Raw genomic sequence first — 14,950 nt, 5'->3', positions numbered from 1 at the left:
GTAATAAGGTTTTTTTTATTGGGTCCGTCACATAAACATCTGAACAACCAAAGCATATATATATATTTTATATATATGAACATTTATTTTACAAATCAAAACAAGAAAATGTAAATAAATAACCATCTGAACAGACATCGGTTTACAACATACATATTTATAAAACTGAAACGATAGCAATACATTTTTAACTTTTCAACAGCAATTGGTTTATTATCAGATGAGCAAAAGCAATTGAACAACGTAGATAAATAAACTTAGAAAAAAAATATTTTACAGAAGCGCACAGCACAAGAAGTTGTAAAAAAGTCAAATTTTTCTTTTTTTCGACAAAAGGGTATTCCTTTACCTTGAGTACCTTGAATCAACACAGATAATACGCTTCTCCACAGCTGTTAAGCAGGCGCCAGCCTTCAAAAGGCTGATTGAAAGCAATAGCCTGTCAGTCATTCACTCAGGCAGAGAGTAGAGAATAATCTGATTACAGCTAAACACATTGCGGACTGGTAAATAAAAATAATAAAGTAGAATATACCGTTCTGTATAATCAAAATGTGACTGCTCCCGTGGCTTTTAGGTATAATGTAATATATCTCCTTTATTTCTGCACTCCCGTGTTTCATGCTTTGTGAGAATATTTAATACATACGGACAGAAAAGTACACGAACGCACAACCCCGTATGTGTTACACGACTGGAGAAAATTACATTTTAAAACCAAAAACCACCATAAGGAGTTCCACTATTGGGTTATGAAACCCAAATCTCTGGATGTGAGTTCACCTTTTCCATTCCAAGCAGACATGATAGTAGCAAACTGCTGATCGATCCTGTATTAACTAACACATAGGATTCTCTCACCACTCTCGTCTCCAAAACCGGCCTTTTTACCCCAACCTTATACCCCCTGTTGCAGGAATGACGAGTGGTCAGAGTGCAGAAATTAAAAATACTGACAGGTAGGTACTGCAGGTAAAAGGCGCAGCGCGTGCCGTTTATTTTCAACAAAAATAAAATAAAAGTTTTAACAAAAAAACACACACTTGCTCACAGAGCGAAAATAAAACAGTTAAACAAAACAAAATCTCGAACCCAATACACGTAGATCAGTCAGGCTGGGCAATAGCCTTCACTGACAGATTTATTTTATTTCTACTCTCCTCTCTCGTTCCTCCTCTCGAACACCCCACCGGAACCGAGAGCGCTGCAGGTTTACACTACCGGTCAAAAGTTTTAGAACATCCCCATTTTCCCAGTTTTTATTGAAATGTAAGCAGTTCAAGTCCAGTGAATAACCTGAAATGGTACAAAGGTAAGCGGTAAATTGTCAGAGGTTAAAAAAAAGAGTTTAGGTTACCAAAAACTGAAAAATAATGTACATTTCAGAGTTATACAAAAAGGCCTTTTTCAGGGAACAAGTAATGGGTTAACAACTTACAGCTGTTCTGCAGCAATGGAAGTAAATTAAGCCTTGAAAGTTGATGCCAACAATTCCTACAGGTGTCCCAACTTTTGTTGATTACTTACAAACCCTCTGTCTGTATAAAAGCAGTGTTGGAACAGATTGTGTTACTACACCCTCTTAAGCATTATTTGGACAGTATTGTACTGCAGGAAGTAGTATATTGCTCTCATAATGGCGAGAAAAAGGCAATTAACAAAGGAAGACAGACAGACCATTATAACCCTTAAAAGTGTAGGTCTTTCCTTTAGAGAAATTGCAAAGAAAGCCAAGGTGTCAGTGAGTACAGTTTCCTACACCATCAACAGGCACTTGGAAACTGGAGGAAACTCTGACAGGAAGAGGTCTGGCAATAGCTTGCGTGATAGGTGGCTCACAGGACAACAGCTTCAAGCACAGCTTAACACTGGTCGAAGTAAGCAAGTCTCAGTTTCAACTGTGAAGAGAAGATTTCGAGCTGCAGGTTTGACAGGTCGAGTGGCAGTAAGAAAGCCATTGCTAAGATGGCAAAATAAGAAAAAGAGGCTTGCCTGGGCCATGAAGCACCGCCAGTGGACTACTGAAGACTGGAAGAAGGTCTTATGGACCGATGAATCAAAATTTGAAATCTTCGGTTCATCACGCAGGGTTTTTGTACGTCGTCGAGTAGGCGAAAGGATGGTTCCTCGGTGTGTGACACTAACTGTCAAACATGGAGGAGGAAGCGTGATGGTCTGGGGCTCTTTTGCTGGATCCAGAGTCGGCGACTTGCACAGAGTGAGTGGCACCCTGAACCAAAACTGCTACCACAGCATTTTGCAGCGCCATGCAATACCCTCTGGTATACGTCTAGTTGGCCAGGGGTTCATCCTACAGCAAGATAATGACCCAAAACATACCTCCAGGCTATGTCAGAACTACCTTAGAAGAAAAGAACAAGACGGTAGGCTTCAAATCATGGAATGGCCAGCACAGTCTCCAGACTTAAACCCCATCGAGCTGGTTTGGGATGAACTGGACAGAAGGGTGAAAGCAAAGCAACCTACAAGTGCAACACATTTGTGGGAACTTCTGCAACAGTGTTGGGAAGAACTTTCTGAACAATATTTGATTTCCATTGTAGAAAGAACGCCACGAGTGTGTTCAGCTGTTATATCTGCAAAAGGTGGCTACTTTGATGAGTCAGAAATTTAGATTAAATTTTGTTAAACAAAACAATTCCATGATTTCTTTTTTATCTCCAATTGTTTATTTGTTCTATGCTTTAATTTCAGAGTACATTGAGACATTAAACTGCGTAAATTTCAATAAAAACTGGAAAAATGGAGGTGTTCTAAAACTTTTGACCGGTAGTGTATATGCAGGTGACCATCTCCCGATTTAGCAACAAATTAATCACTTAATTAATTCCGGAGATGGCCACCTTCTGCACAAGGTTTTTAATTACGAGTGACCAACCTCGCCTCTGCCAGAACATGTTTAAATAAAACAAAAAAATAACACGGCACTTCGCCGTCATAACTACAGTAAATAAATCATAACACAAACAAATACAACAACAATAATCATAATAATAACTAACACAAAACAAATGCAAAACAATAAACTGCACAGGGGCGGTGGGGTAGACCCCATTCTAAAAATAAATAAGCAATATAAATGTACAGGGCTCCTCGCCCTGTTACCACCCGCCATTCAGTTTGGATCAGAGCAGCTACTTTCAAAGCCAACATCAGTCTCCCTCTAATCAAAAAACATGGGGCACCGGTCCTCTGCAGTAATCAATTTATACATCCGTTCATCTCATACCGACATAGTAATAGCCCATTAAAGACTAGTTAGTATACCCGGAGTGGGGGCTACCTGACTGCCGGGACCACCAGAGGTTTTCCCCTTCTAGGAAATAGTTTTTTTTCCTCTCCACTGAGCGGCAGGTAATCACATAACCATACCAAACTAACACTATTTTAACCTCTCCAGTTTGTTTTGTATGTCCCTGTTTTTTTATGTTATGCACTGGCGCGTCTCCTGTTGTATTGTCTCTGTATCACAGTGGGGTTTCTGCAGGGAGCCGGGGTTCATTCTTTGTGGGGCAAGTGAGTCTCACTTCCACAACCTCAGGTCTGCTTCAGCGACCTCGTTTCTGCTTCCTCTATTCCATCCTTACAGCCTCAACAAGCGCCCCATGTTAGCCTTTATGCAAGATTCAGGGGGCAGGCGTTGGGTCTGCTTAATTAATATATATCATTATTAACTCTCTATTTAAGACACAATCTTATGCACTTCCCCTGTCTAGTGTTTTCGCTTTGTCCTCCTCCCCTCCTTCTTTTACACGCCTTTGCATCGGTGTCCTCTGGGGGGCAAGTGAGTCTCACTTCCCCGACCTCAGGTCTGCTTCAGTGACCTCGTCCTCGCTCTGGGGGGTTCTCACCGCTGTGAGTCAGAGGGGACCCCCGGCCACATTATCCTGTATCAGCTCATGCGCTAATCTTACCTCGTCACCCGAGGCTCTGTTCTATTTCCCTCGGGACGTGGCCCGCTTTACGCTCTCAGTGCTGAGTCCCAGACTAAACCATCTCTCTTTGTTGCAGGTTCCCTGCGGGATGCCTCTCTGCTCCCAGCTTAGGAGGCCTGTGCCTCACCTCGTCCGAGGGCAGCACCAGATCAGTCAGGGAACCCTTTCTCTATATTTACATGGTACTGAATTTCTGCACCAAACCTAGTAAGGTACACTTGGTCTGTGCTGAGGAAGGTGCCTTTCAAATCTTTGGTGAAAAATATGAAACAGTTTTTGAGTTATTAATAATAAAAAGATAACAGGCTAGCATCCAGGACTTTTTGAAATCCTCTCAGCAAGGAATCCTTTCCCTGAAGGAATGTGCTTGTTACACAAGCTGTTTGCTGATTGGGTCAGCAAAACTGTGTGTAAGTGACAACAGGCCGCTGTGGGATCTGTAGTTTTGAGTGAGCCTGTAAACAATGCAATCACATAGACACATGCTCCCATTTGAACTACGGCTTCCAGAATGCATACCAAACTGCTTGATAAGTGTTGTTTTGTTAAACGTGCCAATACTTTCACAAACGTAGCAGAGCATCCAATTTTACTAGTCAGTAAAAACTAAAATAAAAAAACATGTCAGTCAGCAATACAAGGTGAGTGAGCATTTAAATATATATTGCACACAGTCTGTGGAGTGCCACTTAATGTGAGGACAACCATAAATAACTTAGTGAAACGTTTAACCCCATGCTATTGAACATACCTGGTACGTTCTCAAAAACGCTCGCTCAGTGCTGCCTAACATACCAGGTACGTCCTAATTTAAAAGATATATACAGCTCTGGAAAAAATTAAGAGACCACTGCAAAATGATCAGTTTCTCTGGTTTTACTATTTATAGGTATGTGTTTGGGTAAAATGAACATTTTTGTTTTATTCTATAAACTACTGACAACATTTCTCCCAAATTCCAAATAAAAACATTGTCATTTAGAGCATTTATTTGCAGAAAATGACAACTGGTCAAAATAACAAAAAAGATGCAGTGTTGTCAGACCTCGAATAATGCAAAGAAAATAAGTTCATATTCATTTTTAAACAACACAATACTAATGTTTTAACTTAGGAAGAGTTCAGAAATCAATAGTTGGTGGAATAACCCTGATTTTCAAGCACAGCTTTCATGCGTCTTGGCATGCTCTCCACCAGTCTTTCACATTGATGTTGGGTGACTTTATGCCACTCCTGGCGCAAAAATTCAAGCAGCTCGGCTTTGTTTGATGGCTTGTGACCATCCATCTTCCTCTTGATCACATTCCAGAGGTTTTCAATGGGATTCAGGTCTGGAGATTGGGCTGGCCATGACAGGGTCTTGATCTGGTGGTCCTCCATCCACACCTTGATTGACCTGGCTGTGTGGCATGGAGCATTGTCCTGCTGGAAAAACCAATCCTCAGAGTTGGGGAACATTGTCAGAGCAGACGGAAGCAAGTTTTCTTCCAGGACAACCTTGTACTTGGCTTGATTCATGCCAAAGCTGCCCGATTCCAGCCTTGCTGAAGCACCCCCAGATCATCACCGATCCTCCACCACATTTCACAGTGGGTGCGAGACACTGTGGCTTGTAGGCTTCTAACCATTAGACGACCAGGTGTTGGGCAAAGCTGAAAATTTGACTCATCTGGGGGTGCTTCAGCAAGGCTGGAATCGGGCAGATTTGTCTTTGTGAAGAACGCATGAATCAAGCCAAGTAAAACTGATAATTTAGCAGTGATCTCTTAATTTTTTCCAGAGCTGTATATTTTAAATGAAGGCTGGATTGCTGTTATTTCGCTTGGGATTGCTCATCGAGAAGCTCTGATAATATGGTATCGGTCTTTCCAATTTCATTATGTTACACAGATAAAATTTCTTCAATGTGTTTTAACCAAATATGGCCTGCTTGGATGCTAGCGCTCTGAGACATCCAGCAAATTTAAAATAATCTGCGTGAAGCTTTCGTTTCTGTTCAATGAGGATCGATAATAAAAAAAAGATTTATGATTAGCTTTATTACTGTCTTGCGTTTCATCAATTAAAATTCCAGATTGTCTACCTTTACTTGTAAGCCTGTGTCTTTTTCATTCTTTTCGCCAGTTAAATCCTTTGAAAATGGTCTCATATTAGAAAAGTGTTAATAGAATATGTTTTTCTGTTAGCAACACTGGTAGCTCAGCAGAGTGTTTTTTATAACATAAAAATGCAAATTTCCCTTTTTTTGTGACATTTTCAACGGAGATGCAGAATCGCATTGTAAGTGCAGTTTAAGATTACATTTGATAGAATCGCTTTGCAACTGCAGTTTAACACCAAAAAGCAGTAAAAAAAAACATATTGCAACTGCCCAGGGGCGGATCCAGACTTTCATGAAGGAGGGAGGTCAAGACTGTCACGAAGGGGGGATACCTGACACGAAACATACCGTTAAAAGAAACAATATATTATTGTACATAATATTCTTTATTTTGCATAGTTTATGCCGTGGGTGCATTCTGTATATAAAGAAGAAATGGCTTAAGGATGCATTTTATAAAGTCAGAAGTGTCAAGCATGACAGTTTATTTGTTAAAAAATAAAAACAACAAACAATGTTCAGTTAATTACGCATTAACATTCAACCCTCTTGGTAATAAGATCAAATCAGTAGTGACTAAACATTGGCATATGTTGTCTTTTGACAGGTCTTTGGGTTCTGGTTTTCAAACTCCCACTCTTTTTACTTACAAAAAAGCACCTAATCTTAAAACTATGTTGGTGAAAGCAGATGTACATGTCGCAACTGTGTCTCTTGTAAGAATCTTATAAAGTCTATTTTTTTTATTGTCCTACAACTGGTAAAAAACGAAAGATTAAATCTTGTATAACATGTAATACCACACATGTAGTGTATCTACTGACTTGTCCATGTGGAAAGGGGTATATGGGGTAAAACCACTCGTCAATTAACCCTTAGCGGTCCATTTATTCAGCGTGTCTCAGGCGCGTCAGGTCCAATTTATTTTCACATGTGCATTTTATTTTAGATGCGCTGTTTAAAAGTATTTTTTTTTCACAGTAAAACAGGTTTAAAAGGCACTGCATATCAACAGGACACTCAGTACTGCATCTCCAGCCCTGCCCCACCCCTTGTTCGCTGTATTTTTCACATACCTCTTCTTAGTAGTGCATACCGATAAATCACCTCCTGATCACTCATTTTATCACCAAACTCCTCAATAATGCGATCCAAGTCATTATTTTATTACTATAACTTCTAAAAAAAAGCTCTGCAAATGTCTGTGATATTCATTGAGCGCTGGATGCAGAAGCAGCTATCTTGTTTGTTTATGTCCGTGTTACCTATGTGGTGCCAGGCTATCTGTATTCAGGAGATACGCCCCTTTTTTTCCGGCTTCTCTCGGCTCCTATCGGTCTCACTCGGCCATTGAATGGTTTTCTCGGCTTTTTCCAGAGAAAAAACGACTAGAGACCTGTTTTTTACGTCTTTTTGATGATGTTGGACAGGGTCCGACATTGGACCGGAAAGGGAAAATTGCAATGGCGGACCAGGTCCGACATAGGACTGCAAAGGGTTAAAAACTAGACTTAGTGAACAGAGAAGCTCCATTCGGAGACAAGATATAACTTCACCACTTGCGAAACATTTTTTGGAAGAAAACCATGACATTGATACTTTAAGCTGTATTGGAATAGAAAAAGTAAGGAGAGGTGGCAATCTGAATAATAAATTGCTACAGAGAGAATCATTTTGGATTTTTAACTTAAATACTGTGGTACTCAATGGGTTAAATGAAGAATTAGACCTTAAGTACCTTTTTTATGAACTATACCTAATTTTTATTTTAAGAATGACGGCTTTTATTTAAGCTTGATTAATAATTAAAATAATGGGTTAGGAAATTGGTTTATTAGTGTATCTATATATCTGGTTTACAGGGTATTTGAAGGATCGATGCTGGATAATTAATTGATGTTTGTAACTCAATTGAGGAATGGTTCATTTTGTATGTAAGTTACACTGAGATAACAGTTTTAGAATCTAAGCGAAAACTGATGAACAAATATCTGTGATATACCAGGTGTGGTAAATCAATTGGTAATTGGTGTTGTGTGCCCATGAACTAACACTTTACTTAACTGCAATTACCTGTTAAACTCTGTGTATTTAAATTGAGATATTGAAGCTGTGTATACACACTGATGAAGTTTTTTTTGGCTGAAACATGTTTGTGACTTTTCTTATGGATTAGAATTTTAATCAGTTTGTTCTTCAAATTAATAATATTACACATATAGGTTATCTCAACAGGGGTGGGAGCAGAGCAAAGTAGCTAAGACTGAAAATGTATGGTGCCGAGTGAAGCAAGGCAAACATTTTTAGCAGTTCATATTTTAACAGTGGTTGCATGTATAAACTACAAATACAAAGCAAATGTGCATATACAACATACTACAGAAACAAACACACTGTGCACAATAATTGCAAAAATCATTTCATTTTACAAAAAATAAAAAAATAAAAAAAAATAAACCAAAACAAAAAGCTGTATTGCTTGTTTCTTAGCTTATTGTAATAACTTGTTACCTCTGTAAGTCGCCGTGCATAAGGGCGTCTGTCAAGCAAATCCAAAAAAACAACACATATGCTATGCTCCAGCTGCCTTCAAAACAAAACAAAAAGTTTATTACTGAGCTGAGAATATCTCATTTTCAGCTAAATATGTCTGCTCGTTTTCACTGCATTTTCTCAGGTACAGCTAACCAAAGACATTCAATTTATTTCTATTTTGTTAAATAAAGTATTTGCGCTACGGCAAAGATCAAACGGCAAGCAAACACGTGGACAAAGTTGAAGCAGAAAAAATGGCTACTGGTAATTTCAAACCTACCCCAAAAAGGAGTTCAGTGTGAAAGTATTTTCACCAGCAAGATTTTTTTTTTTCTTGTGTGATGCCGAGGATAAAAGAAACATTGGCCATATACTTTCCTTATGGAATTTTTCGATTTGTCTTAAGAAAAGAGAAACTAGCACTAAACTAAAGGCTAAGGATAAATACACTATTGTTTTTATTTCATGCAAAGTGACTATTAAAATAGACGAAAAATGTTTTTTTTTTTACATTGGACTGCAGTACAATGACATTTGTACAAGTACATCCAGTTATGCTCCTTGTTTTGAATGATTTAAATACTATTGAATAAATAAGTCATTTGATTTAGATTAATCTGATGTCAGTACTTTATAGCTAGTTGTATTTAGTAGCTAATAATGTTAAACTATTATGCTGTCAATTTTTAGTAGGTCTATAGTACGCAGGTATGGTACCCCAGGACCCCCAGGACCATCCTCTGGATCCGCCAATGCTGCCTGTAATAGAATCACATTGTAACTACAGATTAACACTAGACTATAATAAAGTTACTTTGTAATTACAGATTAACACTAGACTGAAATAATCATTGTAACTGCAGTTTAACCACAATGTAGTACAATTCAATTGGAACTGCAGTCTAACTCCCACTGCAGTACAAACATAAACTGCAGGAACAATAATACACACTGGAACTGCAGTTTAACATTACATTTAATAGAACCACTTAAAAAATCCTTGCTTTCAATTATTTATATTTGTTTCATGTTCATGACTTTTTTTTTTTACTGTTAATGAAGATTGCATTATAAATATTTCTTTAATAGATGATAATTAAGTAGTTTTTTTAATGGGCAAAACCTAAGAGGCATTTGTGAAATTAACCTTATGTCTTGTTCATTAAAACCTGTTTAAACTGACATAAAGGGCTACTACATTACGTTAAGTCACTTATGTTGTGTAGTGTGAACCCATCTTAAGAGACACTTCATTTCTTACAATTATGCATCATAGATTTCAAAAACATTAAAGACACACATTATCAACATTGTTTTACTATGTTGCTCAAATTACTGAGTTTGCACTCTTTGCATTAACATGACTAATACAATGTGATAAAATGCAGCAGTCATGTACGGAACACCAGGGGCGTAGTGTACATTGAGGCTCGGCTGCCTTGGTAAAAATCAGCTAGGTACATTTTTTAAAGAAATAAAAAGTACCAAAATATATCTAAAGATTTTTTTTTTTTTTAATAATGTGCCCATTTGAATTTTTAAAGTGGCATAATCGACATGTTTTCATATTATTATTTTTATTTGCCATTTCTTTGTAACATTATTGTGATCTCAGGCTGTATAGAAATGTGCCGGCCACACAGACATGTTCACTTCTCATTGGTCAGTTTCCCTAGTTACGCTGCGTGTAGCTCCAGAATTGGATCAAGATTATGGATCAGTGGAGTCTGATCCAGGTCCACTTAGTGAAACACCTTTTTATGATCCGACTTAAGTGAATTAGGATCGGATTTGTTCTCGTTAGTACAACCGGTCCCTGAAGCAGTGAATAGTCCAGTATATTATTTAGTGGACGGTTCATTACTGTACATACTCAAAGATGAAACTAGTCTGTAATGCATTTCTTTTAGAAGAAGCCAACTCTAGTTAAGAATGTTTAGTGATCGTATTTTTTCTTCTATTAATATTGTTTTTCTGCTAACAGTCCTGTGCAATGTGATGTTTAGCTGCGATACGTTTTGATAAACCAGTGTTTTTTCTTGCACAATAACAACGCCTTCCCCCTCCCCCGATATAACGATTCATAGCTGTTGGGTTTTAGTAATTTTCATGCATTGTATTTGATTGCTGTGGGCTAGAAGAATTGGAGGTAATTATATCCATAAATTCACTGTTTGGCGACAGCAGTTTAAAAAAATATATGTTTTCCAAATGTTTTCTTTAGAGAAAAATAAAAATCAAGGAAATACTGTTTTTAATACTGATGTGTTGTAGAAAATGTGTAAACATGGCAGCTGAGTTTGCTTTATTTATATGGGTTTCATTCGGTTTGATGTGGATTCCCTGATTTCTTACATTGCAGGCATATCTTGGTATAATATTGTGGTTCATGACCAGGGATCCTAGTTTTCCACAATAAAAAAAGAAACAAATTGTCCAATAAAAAAAAAAAGAAAAAATCTGTGTTACTCTACAATTTAAATAAAAGGCTAAAATTAGAAGATACTCAAACAGTACTACTGAATAACAGTTAACACAGGAAATATTTATTGGTACACTTAAATTCTAGGGAAGTTACAAGCTCACCAGTGCCATCAATCAATAATATAAACAAACTTACCATTTTACATACATTACAAATACGTCTATGTAGTAATAATAAAAACCTAAGTTAATCTTTGTCACCTGAATGGCTATTGCCAAACTCATTGATTTGATGTTTAGGGGTGATTGTTATCGTTTTCAGCATCTTTAAACAGCTTGTTCAGTAGTAACGACACACTGGATACTGAAGTAAACAGCAGCTACGTTTCAGCATGAATGTGACACTGACAGTACGCCTTGTTCAACCTTGACCTCTGTGCACCAGAAGCAGTTTTATTGAACAAGTACATTTACGTAAATGTAAAGCAACATTGCCTGTGTTGATGATTATATATGATAAGTGTATTGATTTAGTTATCAAACAAATAAAAAAAAGCCTTGCATGTTTTTTTTTGCCCTGCCCAAACTGCAAAACTAAAAATGTGTGTTTTTCCGCAGCAAACAGATTCCTATGATTCCTGTTCATGACGTAGAAAGAGTTTAACTGAGTGCGTCTTTTCAATGTGTTTGATTGGTCTCGCAGCAGTATGTGTGTGAATAGACTGAATGGCCTTGCCCCGCTATGTCCTCAGAGACAAGGAGATGTCCCTGAAGAAAGTGTTACAGCATTTCGATAGATCAGGTCATAGGAGGATTGGCAAACTCTATATTTAAAATAAAGCTTTCTAAATCGTGGCATCATACAGTCTCAGCAGTGCGATCAGTCTAAGCACTAGTATCAACAATCTTACCAGTCCCAGCAATGTCAGTCCCAGCAATGTCAGCACCAGTCTTACAAGTCCCAGCAGTGTCAGCACCAGTCTTACCAGTACAGCAGTGTCAGCAGCAGTCTTAACAGTCCCAGCAGTGTCAGCATCAGTCTTACCAGTTCTAGCAGTGTCAGTACCAGTCTTACCAGTCCCATCAGTGTCAGCACCAGTCTTACCAGTCCCAGCAGTGTCAGCATCAATCTTACCAGTCCCAGCAGTGTTAGCACAAGTCTTACCAGCCCCAGCAGTGTCAGCACCAGTCTTACCAGTCCCAGCAGTGTCAGCACCAGTCTTACCAGTACAGCAGTGTCAGCACCAGTCTTACCAGTACAGCAGTGTCAGCACCAGTCTTAACAGTCCCAGCAGTGTCAGCATCAGTCTTACCAGTTCTAGTAGTGTCAGCACCAGTCTTACAAGTCACATCAGTGTCAGCAACAGTCTTACCAGTTCTAGCAGTGTCAGTACCAGTCTTACCAGTCCTAGCAGTGGCAGCATCAGTCTTACCAGTTCTAGCAGTGTCAGTACCAGTCTTACCAGTCCCAGCAGTGGCAGCAGTAGTCTTACCAGTTGCAGCTGTAGCATCAGTGTCATCAGTCTCAGCATTAACTTCAGTAGTAGTGAACCAAATGCATGTCTCTCAATGAAGGTATAAACCCGTCTACTTATTCATATCGCTTTTCCGTTTGCATTAATAGTCTCCAAGCTTTATAAGATGATAACTATCACCTTCGTAACATAAACAGGATATGCAGATTTTTGCCTCAGTAAAATCTATTCCTAGCTACGCCCCTGAACACCTCTACAGAAGCATATTAATAAATGTTACTAATTCATGCAAAACAACCAGCACTATTGGTGTGTCTATTTGAGACAAAATAAGTTAAAATAGATAGATAGTAATTCAACCATATGTTATGTTGTAATTAATTTTTTTCTGTAAAGGTTATGTATTTAATCACACGTAGATCAATGTAATGTAAAGCATCCAGAGATGATAAAGAACAAAGGCAAGAAAAGTATCAACATTACGATTAAATACCAATTAAAAAAACGCACAAATATATTTTTGTTTTTACTCTTCACTCTGAATCGCTAAACAAAATTATCACATGACTCATTTAGGACTACAGGAGGGTGGGGGCAAATTTGGCATGACAGCGGCACCAGATTTTCCCTGATGAGGGGGAAGGTGGGGGGGGGGGCAGAACAAAAAAGTGAGGTAGGTACACCCCACTTTGTGCGGGCATGCATAAAATACATTCAAATCATTTTCCATGTCAGAAGTGGACCAGGGTGAACAGCAAGCATTTAAACAGCAATCTTAAGGAAATATAGAACTTACAGGAGTGTCTTAAGAAGTTAAATAATAATAAAAGTAAACTGTAAAAAAATATTCAGGTTATGGAGTGTACTGACGCGAGTGTGTGACTAAACTGTAATATTTATTGATTGAGAATAGCTTACATACAGGTTAAGTTGTAAACAAGGAAGGAAAAGGGTTATCACCAGAAAGTGCACTGGACATTTGTTCCTGTATTATGGTATATTGCTAATAAATATTGCTTGTTAGGGGACACAAATTCCTTGCAGATAGCAATGATCTTTCAACCATGCATATCTGCAACTAGCATTTGTAATGAAGGACAAGATTTGTAATAACCAGGCCTGCCAACTACTTTTACAAACACCTGCCTACTTCTTCCCGAAAAAAACCTTAAAAAATAAAAGCATGGCCCCAGGACTGAATGTATCCCTGTTGTGCACTAAGTTCTGTGCAGCTGGATGTCTTTGAGAACGGTGCTGTTTGTGTCATTTACAATGTCTAGCCCCGTTCATACTGGCACTCCTGCCCAGGTCCTGACCCTGATTCTGGCTACCGTGTCACAATCCTGCGTAGTGTGAAACCACGTACCTGGCTCAACGCTTTGACCCGGGTTGAGCGAGACAGAATATATAACGGCCGTTCATAAGCTGACGAAATAACAAACAGAAATGCTGGTTTCAATTCTGCCCGTCTCTTTTTGTCGCTAACCTCTAACATCGGTGCTACTTGGAAGTTTGTTATTTTATTCAAGGCAGAATGATTAACATAACACATCGCAGAGATGTCATGTTAAAAAAAAAAAAAAAAAAAAAAAGGTTTTGCTCATCATGAAAAAACGCCCAGTTGACAGCACTGCAGCTGACATCTGGTGGGCCAGACGGAAGGCTCTCACGGGACAGATTTGGCCTGTGGGCCGCGAATTAAACCAATACAGTACTATCAGCCTTTTCACTTTCATTTAAAGTAGGAGGCTAGAAATCCCAAGTAGAAGGCAGGGGGGTATGGGGGTCCTCCCCCAGCGCGGGTGCAGGGGGCTATGGGGTTCTTCCCCCAGCGCGAATGCACGTGGCAACGCCCCCCACCGAAAATGAATTTCAGGGTTTTGCAGGTGTGTAAAACTGCATATCTTGGGCCAAAATATGTGTATTAATAGGGGCCCAAAATTCAAAATTAGTGTAACTTTGTTCATTTGTTTTATGATTTTAGGCGTCGAGATTTAAAGAGCAAGTAAAAGTTACTTTTATGTGTCTATGAAAAGCAATTACAAAATAATTTATTTATATTAGAATTTTAAAACCACAAACTTGTCTTAGCACACAGTACATTTCAAAGTAAGCAAAAAAGTGGTGAAAGACAGAACCAGACACCAATGAAACAGAGAAATTATATTTCAGGCACAAAAACAAACAATGTCACATTATACAGATACCATAATACCAGTGAGACGGAACAGAAAAATGTGAAGCAATTTCTAAATTAAAGACATAAGATAAGAAGCAGTATTAATTGGTAGTAAATTTGAATACAGAAATGGTAAGCCAAGAGCTGTGTTTCTTTTTCTATTTTTTCATGTATTCCATTTTTCTTTTGCATTTTATGCAAAAAAAACAAAACAAAAACAAGACACATTTTAAGTTTCAAAAAATATTAATGGAACCAACCAGTCCTTACATTTATTTTT

The 14,950-nt window shown here is 38.3% G+C and overlaps 1 protein-coding gene across 2 annotated transcripts in view; it reads left to right on the top strand.

Moving 5' to 3' along the window:
* LOC117420735 (serine-rich coiled-coil domain-containing protein 1-like) overlaps positions 1 to 14,950 on the top strand; it is a 651,306-nt gene that overhangs the window by 315,314 nt on the left and 321,042 nt on the right. The gene's annotated exons all lie outside the window — the stretch shown is intronic.

The sequence above is a fragment of the Acipenser ruthenus genome, chromosome 1, assembly GCF_902713425.1.
Source record: "Acipenser ruthenus chromosome 1, fAciRut3.2 maternal haplotype, whole genome shotgun sequence".
Classification (NCBI taxonomy): domain Eukaryota; kingdom Metazoa; phylum Chordata; class Actinopteri; order Acipenseriformes; family Acipenseridae; genus Acipenser; species Acipenser ruthenus.
The sequence above is the reverse complement of the archived record's forward strand: the minus strand, read 5'-3'. Positions and strand labels throughout refer to the sequence as shown.